Source organism: Scyliorhinus canicula, chromosome 3, assembly GCF_902713615.1.
Source record: "Scyliorhinus canicula chromosome 3, sScyCan1.1, whole genome shotgun sequence".
In the NCBI taxonomy this organism is placed as follows: Eukaryota; Metazoa; Chordata; class Chondrichthyes; order Carcharhiniformes; family Scyliorhinidae; genus Scyliorhinus; species Scyliorhinus canicula.
The window spans coordinates 62,309,899-62,324,614 of NC_052148.1; the positions used below are offsets into that span (position 1 = coordinate 62,309,899).

The window sequence follows — 14,716 nt, forward strand, 5'->3', positions numbered from 1 at the left end:
CAGGCTGGGCTCGCTGCCGGCGGGACCAGATAATCCCACTGCCAGGGAACAGCTGGAGAATTCCAGCCATTATATAGGTTGAAATTATAATTATTTTTGTGGCTCAGTGGGTAGCACACTTGCCTCAGAGAAGCCTCATGCAGAAATCATGGCTTTAACCAGTGCAGTTGGAGGTGCCATATTTCAGCTGAGATATTCAAAGGTCCAAGACTCTGTCTCTCCCAAGCATATGTGGTAATTGTCCCATCATTCATGGAGGGGGTAATGTTCCCCCAAAACCTCACAAACAGCACAGTCGTGAACGAATATACTTTACAAGTGGAGTCAATTGGACAGCTTCCAGCCATCCTAAAATTTCATACGTGTAAAGGATCCAAGGCAATGCAAACTATGTTTTAAATACATTTAAACAGAAATTTACTGGAAACATTGTTGAATAAAACAGGAGGAATGTAAAATTTATCACTCTTGCAGTAGGTTACTTGTTGAGGTAGGCTGCGATCAGGAATTAAATTGCAGCAAGAAAGAACACCCACATGCAAACATGACATGCAGACAACAAGTGCACAGCGTGCACTTTCTATTGCAGGAAATTTGTCATGGACACTATCCTTTCTCAAATCCTTTATTTACACCTTTTTTTGGGCATTTTCTAAAGGTGGCTTCCATTATTTAAAACGATTTAAACCACAGATAAGAGGAATTTGTCCCTGCTATGGGGGAACTGGTGTACAAAGTCTTTTGCCCGGATAAGCAAATTCACAAAACGAGGCAGTGGTGAACATCGGGACTGTACTGTATTTTGAAGAGGAGCAGCGGTATCATTCCCAGTGTTATGGCCAATATTTATCAGTCAAGCCAACATCACAAAAATAGTTTTAACCGGTCATTATTACATTGACACGTGTGGGAGCTTTCTCTTCTTAGTGTTTGCATTTCCTACATTACAACAATGGCTGGAATTTTTCGGCCCTTCATGCTGGAGGGATCTTCCGGAAATGTGAACGGAAATTTCAATGGCTCATCAGTCCCATCACAGGAGGACCCGTGGCTGGGTGGATATTGCAGCCAGCGACTACAATTGAAAGGTGCTTCACTGGAGGGGCCCAATAGCTGTGGAAGCACTATAGAAATGTGAATTGTTCATTCTTTTACTTTCTTTCAACTAAGTTCAGTGCATAAAAACATCCAATTGCCTTGGTATTTTAGTGTCACCTAAATAACTTGGGAACTATTTTGCAGATTTATCATTCAAATTAAGACATTTTATAAGAAGTTACAATATGAAAACGGAGTAAGTAGTTCCATAATTTTGAGGTTCTAGTGAAAGACTGATTTACAGCATGAAACAGTGTCATTCATCTTGATTTCAACAACAGATCTCAGGGGGAGAAAATGTGGGAATTTCATATCTTCAGCTTTGGAGAATTGAGATGGCAATTCCAATTAACACTGACTGTAAATGAATTGAGAAAATGGTGATCAGCTATGTACCTTCACTTAACAGTGCTCAGGTATGTGTTAGTATGCAGGCCCTATGGAGAAGTCAGCATTCGGGCAACAATGTGAAAAGAAAACTCATAACTTTACTGAATAAATAAAGTGAGTTTATTTTAACATGCTACTGTTCTTTCATGAGCAAACCAATAAAAAAAAAATAAAGGACCAAAGAAATGAAAACCACAGTAGCTTTTAGCTTGGATTTCATATTACAACACATATATCCTATAACGAAGCAAAAACCCTCAAAATGTATTCCCCCGAGACTTAACGGTGCATATCCAAGAAGTTAAATGCATGACCCGACATACCACTGCATACAAAGCATGTTCACTAAGCTCAGTGCTCCTCAGGTGGTTAATTCCCTTATAGAGCCTAATACATTGAATCCCACCAAGGATAATGAATGTCTGAATACATAAATGAGGCTACCGTATTCTGCAATTAAAATATTCTCAGCAACTATTCAGTTCCCTGCTGGAATGAGCCTGATCTCACTTAGAGCTCAGCAGTAAGTTTTATCATTAACTAAACATCATTGCACTGATGAACATTTTCCACAAGATTTCTAACCATTCAAGCAATTTTACACAGCCTTTTAGAGATGTGCACATCAATCCTACAATACATTCCCAATCTTTATTTAAACATGACCACCATTTAAGTTACTGTCAACTATTACTGTGGGAATCTTGACGCACAACGTAATTCTTGCAGACATTTTGGTTTTTAAACACCGGAACATTAATATGTTTTTTTTATTCATTCAAGCGATATGGGCATCACTGACTAATCCAGAATTTATTGCTCATCCCTAATTGCCCTCAAGAAGGTGGTGGTGAGCTGCCTTCATGAACTGCTGCAGTCCATGTGGTACACCGACTGTGCTGTTCCAGGATTTTGACTCAGTGACAGTGAAGGAACAGCAATATAGTTCCAAGTCAGGATGGTGAGTGGCTTGGAGGGGAATCTCCAGGTGGTGGTATTCCCATGTATCTGCTGCCCTTGTCCTTCTATGATGTGGAGATGCTGGCGTTGAACTGGGGTGAGCACAGTAAGAAGTCCTACAACACCAGGTGAAAGGTTTTTTCAAATCAGGAAGGAGCTAAGTTCCGAAAGCTAGTGATTCGAAACAAATCTGTTGGACTTTAACGTGGTGTTGTGTCATGAGAATGTCACTCTATGAAATGGTAGTCTGCTAAAGTTACTGCTGTGATGTCAGAGTGTGGGTGGAGCTGAGCTCTGGCTCTGCTTTTTAGTTTCACTTTGAGAAAAGCTTGGGTGTGTCTGTATTAATTTGGGTTTGTTTCAGTGTTGGAGCTGCAGTCAGCTACAGAAATGTAATGTTATTCTCTCTGCCTTATTCTCTCTGCCATGTAAAGTCTATCTCTTGATCATTTGGTGAATTCAGAGTGATAACCGTTCTCAGTAGTGAATTTAAACCTGATGTGCTTTTGTTAAAATGTTCTTTATGGATGCTAAAAGGAAAGTAAGGATTACTTAGTGTTGTATTTTTTGGAGGTTGTATTTGAATTGATGGTTGCTAAGATGTTCACTGTATGTTTTAAAAAGGTCAACTTGAGTTCTGCTTGAAAAAATACTTTTCCATTTCTGCTGTACCACACCTGTAGAGTGGGCCGTGTGCCCCTCATGCCACAATCTATTAAAAGTTGTGGGTGAGGTGAACTCCATGATACATTTTGGGGTTCTCTAAACCCTGGCCCATAACAGTTGCAGGATTTCTTCTTGTCGTTCTAGATCGTTGCAGTCGTGAGTTTGCAAGGTCGCTGTCTAAGACGCCTTGATGAGCTCCTGCAGTACATCTTGTTAATAGTACACACCGCTGCTATTGTACAGCGGTGATACAGGGAGTGAATGTTTGTGGATGGATGCCAATTAATTGGGCTGCTTTGTCCTAGGTGGTGTTGAGCTTCTTGAGTGTTGTTGGAGTTCCATTCATCCAGGCAAGTGAAGAGAATTCTATCACACTCCTGACTTGTGCCTTGTAGATGGTGGACAGGCTTTGGGGGTCAGGAGGGGAGTTACTCACCACAAGATTAATTGCCTTTGACCTTCTCTTATAGCCACGGTTTTTATATGCTAACCCAGTTCAATTTCTGGTCAATGGTAGACTTCAGGAACTGCTATCTCTGTCTTCTTGGAAGATCCATCATAAAATTTACCCTTTTGACCAACCTTTTGGACATGTGTCCTGAGATTTTGTTCTTTAAATTGGTATCAAACAGTGTCTAATTATGTTCCTGTGAAATGGCATTTATCTACCTAAAACGTACGGTATGAATGCAGGTAGTTGGTCTCTGGGTGAATGAGCAGATTTACCACAGGCTTCAGCACCTTAAACTCAGGATCAAATGAGTTCCTGAGACTGTAACTTCTGAGTGGGACATTAGCCATTACCTCTAGATTGACATTTTTCATGCTTGCTGCCCTTAGGTGGGTTTCCAATACCGCCAGTCCAATCATAGGGCTTGCAGCTTTTGAATCTCACCAGCCTAAAAGGAAAGGTGGGCATGTATTGAGACACGTCAGAGGACATGAGGGTGCCCCAACATGGAGTTGGACTCAGGAATGAAAACTTAACTCAGGATTTCAGAGGGGCCAAACAGCTAGGGCTATCAGATGGAAGGGGGTCTTTCTTTGACAGCAGCAGTTGGGTCATGGTATTTTCTGCCTCCTCATTGGAGCATGGAGCCTCTAACCTGGCACAGCGGAGCTTTAACCATTGGTGTGGCCTCCGGATGCACGAGGGGCTGCTTCTGGTGCTGCCATCACCCACCCACCTCTCCTCTGCTTCCAAGCCCCTTACCACAGGCTGGGAAGATTCAGTTCAATGAGTGTCAACAGGCTCTTTTGACATCAAAATTCAGTCCAGTCACGTATACCCATCAATTTCAACACCTCAACATACCTCAAAATTTCCCTCAGATCCTGTGGCCATAAATACAACATTGGGTCTGGGCCTGCTCAAGATCCCTCATTTAGTATAGGCCTGGGTTTGAAACAGAGCCTTTGATTTGAATGGCTTTAGTACATGGTGTTAGTAACCTGATCCACTGGCAGGAGGCATCGCAAGAGCAGAAAAGATTGTTTCAACCACCAATCTCACCGGCGCGCAACCCCCCCCCCCCCCCCCCCCCCCCCCCAACCCACCACAACCAACCCTTTACAATTCACTCTGATTTCATTTATTCGTCCAACATATTTATACGTTCATTTCAGGTCTCAGATCATCATTCTTGTGTTGAATTCCACTCTGCGATGGGACTGATTTTCTATGACAACTGAAGAAACAATAAAATGCAGGCTGCTGTTTGTGATGATTAAATAACAATAGGAATAAAGAAGGCTTACTTCCATTGGAATGGGAATGGCTGCCCTAATACCCATCATTGATTTCCATGGTGTTGCTTATTGCCCCAATGGAATGGAAACCAAGCTACTCTAAGACTAGCTAACTAGAGGTTCACAATTGAAGCATTAAAAAAAGTGAACGGGTGACAAAATTGTGACTCAGGGTAAAGTGACATTATACAGGCCTTGAGCATCGTCGAAGCTAGCCTTTAAAAAGAAACTGATCTTGTGTTTTGTTGTTATGGTTGCAACTTGAGGAATGGCTACAACTGGTTAAGTTTGAATTTATTTTCTTTGTCATCAGTCTGGTTGTTAGGGGAACTCACTGTTCAATGCAGAAATTTCTATTGCAGTCTGATTGAAGGACACTGGTTGCTAGAGTTTAAACTGTCAACATTTTCCATTATGTCCCTAGAAGAAGAAGAATAAATAGTCCAGTTAAAGCTTTACCTGATGAGTAAACCACATAGTCCAGAGTATAAAGAAGACTGTTTAGTCTAACAATTCAGAAGACCTGGAGGTGCATTTCTGAACAGCTGGAGCTACTAATCAACTGAATGCACACAATTTGCACCAATTAAAGAAGGGACTTTAAATGCATAACTCTTTGGCACTGGGAACGGTGCGCTTGACCAACAAGGTGCAGAATATCAGGTCCAACTGAATATAGTATGAGAAAATACAAAATCAGAGAGTATTTCCTCCTATTTTCAAGGAATGAAAGAAATTAATCATACGTTTGATAAGGACTGACAGTGAAATAATTAAAAAATATATTGAAGGAGGCTGCATGGAGAATGTACACCTAAAAACATACAGAAAAGATCTAAACATTTCCAGTATAATGCAGCAAACATCCAGTTAGCAAAAAAATGTTCAGACAGCAATCTTTTCTTGCTAAGCATAATTCTGTCTTTGAAGTATGCTGTAAAGCACAAACCATAAGACATAGGAGCAGAATTAGGCCACTTGCCCCATTGAGTCTGCTCTGCCATTCAATCTTGGCTGATATTTTCTCATCCCCATTCTCCTGCCTTCTCCCCATAACCCCTGATCCCCTAATTAATCAAGAACCTACCTATCTCTGTCTTAAAGGCACTGTCTTAAAAGTGATTTGGCCTCCACAGCCTTCTTCGGCAAAGAGTTCCACAGATTCACCACTCTCTGGCTGAAGAAATTCCTCCTCATCTCTGTTTTAAAGGATCATCCCTTTAATCTGAGAGTCTGTCCTCTGCTTCTAGTTTTACAATACAAAGAATCTTGCACCCTGTGGAAAAAAAAGTGACCCAACTCCAAGTGATGCTTGGGTGGTCCATGAATACCATTGGACTATACTATGAAAGAATGGTTTCTCTGGGTTCCCCTGCTTTGCGCGTCAAGTAGCTCCAGCACTCTACATTACATTGTGAACACATAAATCGTATCATGAACATTTGTTCTTAATTTTCCATGTGAAGACAGGCACATTTAAAAAAGATTTTTAAAACTGCCATTGTCTCAAGCAATATGTCATAGAAATGTTATTCTAATAACTAATTTCCTTTGTGTTATGTTGCATATTAATGATAACATGTGACAAGGACACTCAAGAATCTGGACACCATCCGGGTCAACCCTGCCTGGTTGATTGGCACCCCATCCACAAACATTCACTCCCTCCACCATCGATGCACAGTGGCAGTGTGTGTGTGCCATCTACAAGTTGCACTTCAGGGACTCACCAAGGTTCCTTGGACAGCCCCTTTCAAATGCACGACCCCTACCATCTAGAAGGACACGGGCAGCAGATACATGGAAGAGCACCACAACCTGGAAGTTTCCATTCAAGTCACTCACCATCCTGACTTGGAACTATGTTGCTATTCCTTGACTGTTGCTGGGTCAAAAGCCTGTAATTCCCTCCCTAACGCGCTGTGGGTGCGCCTACACCACATGGACTGCAGCGGTTCCAGAAGGAATCTTACCACCACCTTCTCAAGGTCAACTAGGGATTGGCAATAAATGCTGGCTAGTAAAACCCACATCTGTTGAATTAATAAAAACAGTAGTGAAGATAGTCAAGGGTTGATCAAGTTAAAACCGAGGAATCTGCATTCAAATGTCTAGGCCACTCTTGATCATACGTTATCAGGTGGCTCTTGAACACAATGCCAAAGCTATATGTATTGGTGGATTTGTGGCAGCTCCTTTTACACCCCACCCATTTTCCTTCTTCGTTGAATTTTTAGAATGGTTGGAAGGTAAATTTGCAAATTCCATCTCACTTTATCATTCTATAAAGACGTTCAGCAGCTGCATTGTGCTATGCCTGCTGCCTATGGATTGAGATGAAATTCATTCCAAATCGGAACCTCACAACAATATACAGGCTGGATTTGAACCTCAGTCCCAAATAACAACTCACTGCACCACTGCCACTTCCCTAAGTTCCACATATTAACAGAGAAAACTTTTTCTTAGAATGAAATTGCCTGGGGAGTTTCTCCAAATCATGTATTGACTGATTGAACACTATTGACTGACAGCTTGCAAAATACAACACAATTTAGATCTGTTACAGTAAACAATTAGCTCAGCTTAAAATTGATTTAAAGATTCAGCAGTCTATTTTTTCAATGGTTCCATTAGTAAACACATTGCCCAGTGTGGAATGTAACCATGCAGATCAGGAATGTAGTCAATCTATATTGGGTTATCAGGTCTTAGCCAGGGTTGCAATTGGGGTGCTAAAATTGGCCTCAACACCTTGGACATAAGCAGGTATAAGGAAAATCAGGTGTGCAGATGCTGCGACTACTGAGTGAGGGCAAGACTGGACTAGCCTGCATCTATCTTTTGGAAAGTATTGCTTGAGCTAATCAACCTGTGGTTTAGCCGTTGCAACCTGCCTTCAATTTTTCTAAGTGCTCCCTTTATTTCCTTCATTTACCAAGAATTGTGAAAGATGTATTGCTTGCTCATGTAGTTCGTGCTCATGTATTGCTTGTTTGGCCCTTGTTCTGCACTGTAACCAATCACAATTTGTTGACATATGATTTGTCAATGTACTCTGTCGATTATTCTTTTGTCTACTATATACGCACTGCGGATAGAGTATTGGCCGCAGAAAAATACTTTTCATTGTACTTCGGTACATGTGACAATAAATATCAATCAATCAGATAAGGAATGCTCAGGCTGCGTGCATTTTCTCAGTGAAAACCCTCTCCTCTTTAAAGTTAGGAAACTTCCTCTCAATAATATTTTGCAAAATTTCAAGCATAGTAGGAAACATATAACTCTGATTTGCAGGTATGGAATTCGGCATATAATCTTGTTTTTTACCCCAAAGATATTATAAGCTGGAACCCTTGAGCTGTTGTCCATCATTTAAGATGGATGCTAGAATAGAACATAGAACATAGAACGATACAGCGCAGTACAGGCCCTTCGGCCCTCGATGTTGCACCGACATGGAAAAAAAAACTAAAGGCCATCTAACCTACACTATGCCCTTATCATCCATATGCTTATCCAATAAATTTTTAAATGCCCTCAATGTTGGCGAGTTCACTACTGTTGCAGGTAGGGCATTCCACGGCCTCACCACTCTTTGCGTAAAAAACCCACCTCTGACCTCTGTCCTATATCTATTACCCCTCAATTTAAGGCTATGTCCCCTCGTGCTAGCCACCTCCATCCGCGGGAGAAGGCTCTCGCTGTCCACCCTATCTAACCCTCTGATCATTTTGTATGCCTCTATTAAGTCACCTCTTAACCTTCTTCTCTCTAACGAAAACAACCTCAAGTCCATCAGCCTTTCCTCATAAGATTTTCCCTCCATACCAGGCAACATCCTGGTAAATCTCCTCTGCACCCGTTCCAAAGCTTCCACGTCCTTCCTATAATGAGGCGACCAGAACTGTACGCAATACTCCAAATGCGGCCGTACCAGAGTTTGGTACAGCTGCATCATGACCTCATGGCTCCGGAACTCAATCCCTCTACCAATAAAGGCCAACACACCATAGGCCTTCTTCACAACCCTATCAACCTGGGTGGCAACTTTCAGGGATCTATGTACATGGACACCGAGATCCCTCTGCTCATCCACACTACCAAGAATTTTACCATTAGCCAAATATTCCGCATTCCTGTTATTCTTTCCAAAGTGAATCACCTCACACTTCTCCACATTAAACTCCATTTGCCACCTCTCAGCCCAGCTCTGCAGCTTATCTATGTCCCTCTGTAACCTGCAACATCCTTCCGCACTGTCTACAACTCCACCGACTTTAGTGTCGTCTGCAAATTTACTCACCCATCCTTCTGCGCCCTCCTCTAGGTCATTTATAAAAATGACAAACAGCAACGGCCCCAGAACAGATCCTTGTGGTACGCCACTCGTAACTGAACTCCATTCTGAACATTTCCCATCAACTACCACTCTCTGTCTTCTTTCAACTAGCCAATTTCTGATCCACATCTCTAAATCACCCTCAATCCCCAGCCTCCGTATTTTCTGCAATAGCCGACCGTGGGGAACCTTATCAAACGCTTTACTGAAGTCCATATACACCACATCAACTGCTCTACCCTCGTCTACCTGTTCAGTCACCTTCTCAAAGAACTCGATAAGGTTTGTGAGGCATGACCTACCCTTCACAAAACCATGCTGACTATCCCTAATCATATTATTCCTATCTAGATGATTATAAATCGTATCTTTTATAATCCTCTCCAAGACTTTACCCACCACAGACGTTAGGCTCACCGGCCTATAGTTACCGGGGTTATCTCTACTCCCCTTCTTGAACAAAGGGACCACATTTGCTATCCTCCAGTCCTCTGGCACTATTCCTGTAGCCAATGATGACCTAAAAATCAAAGCCAAAGGCTCAGCAATCTCTTCCCTGGCTTCCCAGAGAATCCTAGGATAAATCCCATCCGGCCCCGGGGACTTATCTATTTTCACCTTGTCCAGAATTGCCAACACTTCTTCCCTACGCACCTCAATGCCATCTATTCTAATAGCCTGGGTCTCAGCATTCTCCTCCACAATATTATCTTTTTCTTGAGTGAATACTGACGAAAAGTATTCATTTAGTATCTCGCTTATCTCCTCAGCCTCCACACACAACTTCCCACCACTGTCCTTGACTGGCCCTACTCTTACATTAGTCATTCTTTTATTCCTGACATACCTATAGAAAGCTTTTGGGTTTTCCTTGATCCTACCTGCCAAAGACTTCTCATGTCCCCTCCTTGCTCGTCTCAGCTCTCTCTTTAGATCCTTCCTCGCTTCCTTGTAACTATCAAGCGCCCCAACTGAAACTTCACGCCTCATCTTCACATAGGCCTCCTTCTTCCTCTTAACAAGAGATTCCACTTCTTTGGTAAACCACGGTTCCCTCGCTCGACCCCTTCCTCCCTGCCTGACTGGTACGTACTTATCAAGAACATGCAATAGCTGTTCCTTGAACAAGCTCCACATATCCAGTGTGCCCAACCCTTGCAGCCTACTTCTCCAACCAACACATCCTAAGTCATGTCTAATGGCATCATAATTGCCCTTCCCCCAGCTATAACTCTTGCTCTGCGGGGTATACTTATCCCTTTCCATCACTAACGTAAAGGTCACCGAATTGTGGTCACTGTCTCCAAAGTGTTCACCTACCTCCAGATCTAACACCTGGCCTGGTTCATTACCCAAAACCAAATCCAAAGTGGCCTCACCTCTTGTTGGCCTGTCAACATATTGTGTCAGAAAACCCTCCTGCACACATTGTACAAAGAACGACCCATCCAATGTACTCGAACTATATCTTTTCCAGTCAATATTAGGAAAGTTAAAGTCTCCCATAACAACTACCCTGTTACTTTCGCTCTTTTCCAGAATCATCTTCGCCATCCTTTCCTCTACATCTCTAGAACTATTAGGTGGCCTATAGAAAACTTCCAACAGGGTGACCTCTCCTTTCCTGTTTCTAACCTCAGCCCATACTACCTCGGAAGAAGAGTCCCCATCTTGCATCCTTTCTACCACCGTAATACTGTCCTTGACTAGCAGCGCCACACCTCCCCCTCTTTTGCCCCCTTCTCTGACCTTACTAAAGCACCTAAACCCCGGAACCTGCAACAACCATTCCTGTCCCTGCTCTATCCATGTCTCTGAAATGGCCACAACATCGAAGTCCCAGGTACCAACCCATGCTGCCAGTTCCCCTACCTTATTTCGTATACTCCTGGCATTGAAATAGACACACTTCAAACCACAGACCTGAACACTGCCGCCCTCCTGCGAAGTCAAAACTGCGCTCCTGACCTCTCTACTCTCAATCTCTCGCACCCCAAAACTACAATCCAGGTTCCCATGCCCCTGCTGAATTAGTTTAAACCCCCCCAAAGAGTACTAACAAATCTCCCCCCCAGGATATTGGTGCCCCTCAGGTTCAGATGTAGACCATCCTGTCTATAGAGGTCCCACCTTCCCCAGAAAGAGCCCCAGTTATCCAGAAATCTGAATCCCTCCCGCCTGCACCATCCCTGTAGCCACGTGTTTAATTGCTCTCTCTCCCTATTCCTCATCTCACTATCACGTGGCACGGGCAACAACCCAGAGATAACAACTCTGTTTGTTCTCGCTCTGAGCTTCCATCCTAGCTCCCTAAAGGCCTGCCTGACATCCTTGTCCCCTTTCCTACCTATGTCGTTAGTGCCAATGTGGACTACGACTTGGGGCTGCTCCCCCTCCCCCTTAAGGACCCGGAAAACACGATCCGAGACATCACATACCCTTGCACCTGGGAGGCAACATACCAAACGTGAGTCTCTCTCGCTCCCACAAAATCTCCTATCTGTGCCCCTGACTATTGAGTCCCCAATTACTAATGTTCTACTCCTTTCCCCCCTTCCCTTCTGAGCAACAGGGACAGACTCCGTGCCAGAGGCCCGTACCCCATGGCTTACCCCTGGTAAGTCGTCCCCCCCACAAGTATCCAAAACGGTATACTTGTTACTCAGGGGAACGACCGCAGGGGGTCCCTGCACTGACTGCTTCTTCCCAATCCCTCTTACAGTTACCCATCTATCTCCAGTCTTTGGTGTAACTACTTCCCTGAAGCTCCTATCTATGACCCCCTCTGCCTCCCGAATGATCCGAAGTTCATCCAGCTCAAGCTCCAGGTCCCTAACACGGTTTTTGAGGAGCTGGAGTTGGGTGCACTTCCCACAGATGAAATCAGCAGGGACACTGACGGCGTCCCTCACCTCAAACATTCTGCAGGAGGAGCATTGTACTGCCTTCCCTGACATCCCCTCTAGATTAAAAAAAAAACAAGAAAAAGAAAAAGAACGGAAGAGCTTACCTGATATTACCTCAAACCCTGATCCCGCTGAAAGGTAAGCAAATTTAAAGGCACTCACTCACCTTCACGACAGGCCCCTGCTCCCGCTTCCCAACCACCGTGGGGTGGGGGGGTTGGTTAGAGAAGGAGGTTGGGTGGGAAACACTCACAAAGTGTTTCGGGTTTAACTGTCACTTGCCAACAGCCCCTCCACAAACCACCTTCAACTTAGGCTGACCGCACTGCACGTATGCAAATTTCCCCAGAACAGCTGATCAGTAGCTCTGCTCTGCTGCCCTCTGCTGGTTGCTTGCCTTTATTCAAACTCCTTGGGTCTTCTTCGCAGGTTCACCTTCAACTTAGGCTGACCGCACTGCACGTATGCAAATTTCCCCAGAACAGCTGATCAGTAGCTCTGCTCTGCTGCCCTCTGCTGGTTGCTTGCCTTTATTCAAACTCCTTGGGTCTTCTTCGCAGGTTCACCTTCAACTTAGGCTGACCGCACTGCACGTATGCAAATTTCCCCAGAACAGCTGATCAGTAGCTCTGCTCTGCTGCCCTCTGCAGAGAAAAATGTGTCATATGCGATCCTTGTACAGTGTGTTTCTTAGTTCCTCAATGGTCCCATGTCTAAACAGTCCTCGTTTTCATTTGGGTCAATCGCGTATCCTCTGGTATGAAATCTGGCAGATACTTCTTCATTTTTATTATTCTTTCATGACTCTACTCTGCAATCCTTTCCAGACTTTCTTTTTTCTGTTTGTGCATATGGTGTAGCTCTTCTTGCAGCCTGCTTTACATTGGATTTGGTTTTCTATGAAATAACTTACAGGGCTAATCTAATAATTATTGAAATATACAGGTTTTAGGCTATACTCTGGTACTAAATCTAACATTGGTCCTATTTACAGTTCTTTTCAGTGGACATCCAAATTTCATTTATCCAGAAAGTAGCTTTATTCTTTTGTTTCCGACTATACAGGAATGACCATAACCATGGCAAATCACCGGGATTTTCTCTCATTTAATGTTTTGCTTCACTGCATTAAATCTTCTTTTTGCATATTTATGAAAAGGTTCTGATGTCACTATGGATCCACTTAATTCATTTTGCCAACTCTGGTCTATCCTTGTCAAGACAGAGGTTTACCTAATAGACAAGTTGATCGGGGCCACAAATCTATTTATTGATGCTGACATGGGCTAATGCACTATCTCCTCCAGTTCTTTTGCATGCACTTGTTTGTTAAGTAACCAAACTCACCAGCTACATATCTTTGGGATATAGCTTTTGCCATCGATGTAGTGCTCTCCAACTTTCATATTACCAGTGTACAAATTTTGTTTTTCTTTCTCTCTTTTTCATTTCTTTGTCCATCTGTGCCGTCACCATTCACAGATGAAGTTACTTAGTACTCGGCTTCTTAATCTTGGCTAGTACCACCACTCTGAAGTTATCCACTGCTTGTCAAAGAGATAACCTTAATATTGCTGGAAAAAAAAAAGGAACATGCTGTCCAGTCCTTTCGCTTTGCACTCCTCAGGACAGATCGTAAGATTACTAAAAGTAAAGGGAACAACAATTGATACTGCAGGAGAAGAGAGTGCTGATTTGTTGGCAAGTGAAGTCTGATTGGTCGAGGCGTTTCCGTGGAGAAAGCAGCAGGGAGCTGTTAACTGCCATGCTTTTGTTCAAATTCAAACACAACATGTTGACTTTGATAGATCAAGGCATTGCCATAGAGAATGAACCAGGGAATGGTTGTTCTTCAAGCATTTGTTTAATTGAAAATGATGCAATACATGGACATGCTTCTTCTTTCTGCCAAGGACCTGACCATGTGTGTGAATATATGTGGCTTCCAGCAGACGTAAGTGAGCCAAAATGCGAGTCCAACTGATAATCTTAAATTGCTATTTCAGTACTTCTTAACACAATCAGAATTGTGCCAATCACGGAATCCATCGAATGTTGGACATTATGTTTTGACTTTTACAAGATCAGGCGGGTTGGGTATGGTTGGTAGTTTGCCTGTTGTGAATAATCCACCAGTCATTGGGAAGTATGGCCCACATATCTGGCATTATTGAAATTCATATAAAGGGAGTATCTAACCATCTTCCCTTGACATTCAATGGGATTGCTATTGCTGAATCTCCCACTATCAACATCTTGGTGGTTACTATTGACCGGTAATTGAACTGGACCAACCATGTAAATACTGTGGCTACAAGAGGAAGCCAGAAGCAATTAGACTCCAGACTCCCCAAAGTCTGTCCATGATCTACAATACCCAAGTGGAATACTCTCTACTTGCCTGGATAAGTGCAGCTCCAACAACACTGAAGACGTTTGATACCATCCAGGACAAAAGGTCCACTTGATTGGCACCCCATCCCCACCTTAAACATTAATTCCCTCCAACATCGACACAGTGAGAGCAGTGTATAATTAATAAAAGATGCACTGCAGCAACTAATCAAAGCCCCTTCAACAGTATATTGCAAACATTTGATCT

General features: G+C 43.2%; 1 protein-coding gene across 3 annotated transcripts in view; it reads right to left on the reverse strand.

Moving 5' to 3' along the window:
- Positions 1 to 14,716, reverse strand: part of LOC119962696 (ciliary neurotrophic factor receptor subunit alpha-like) — a 359,277-nt gene that overhangs the window by 101,916 nt on the left and 242,645 nt on the right. The gene's annotated exons all lie outside the window — the stretch shown is intronic.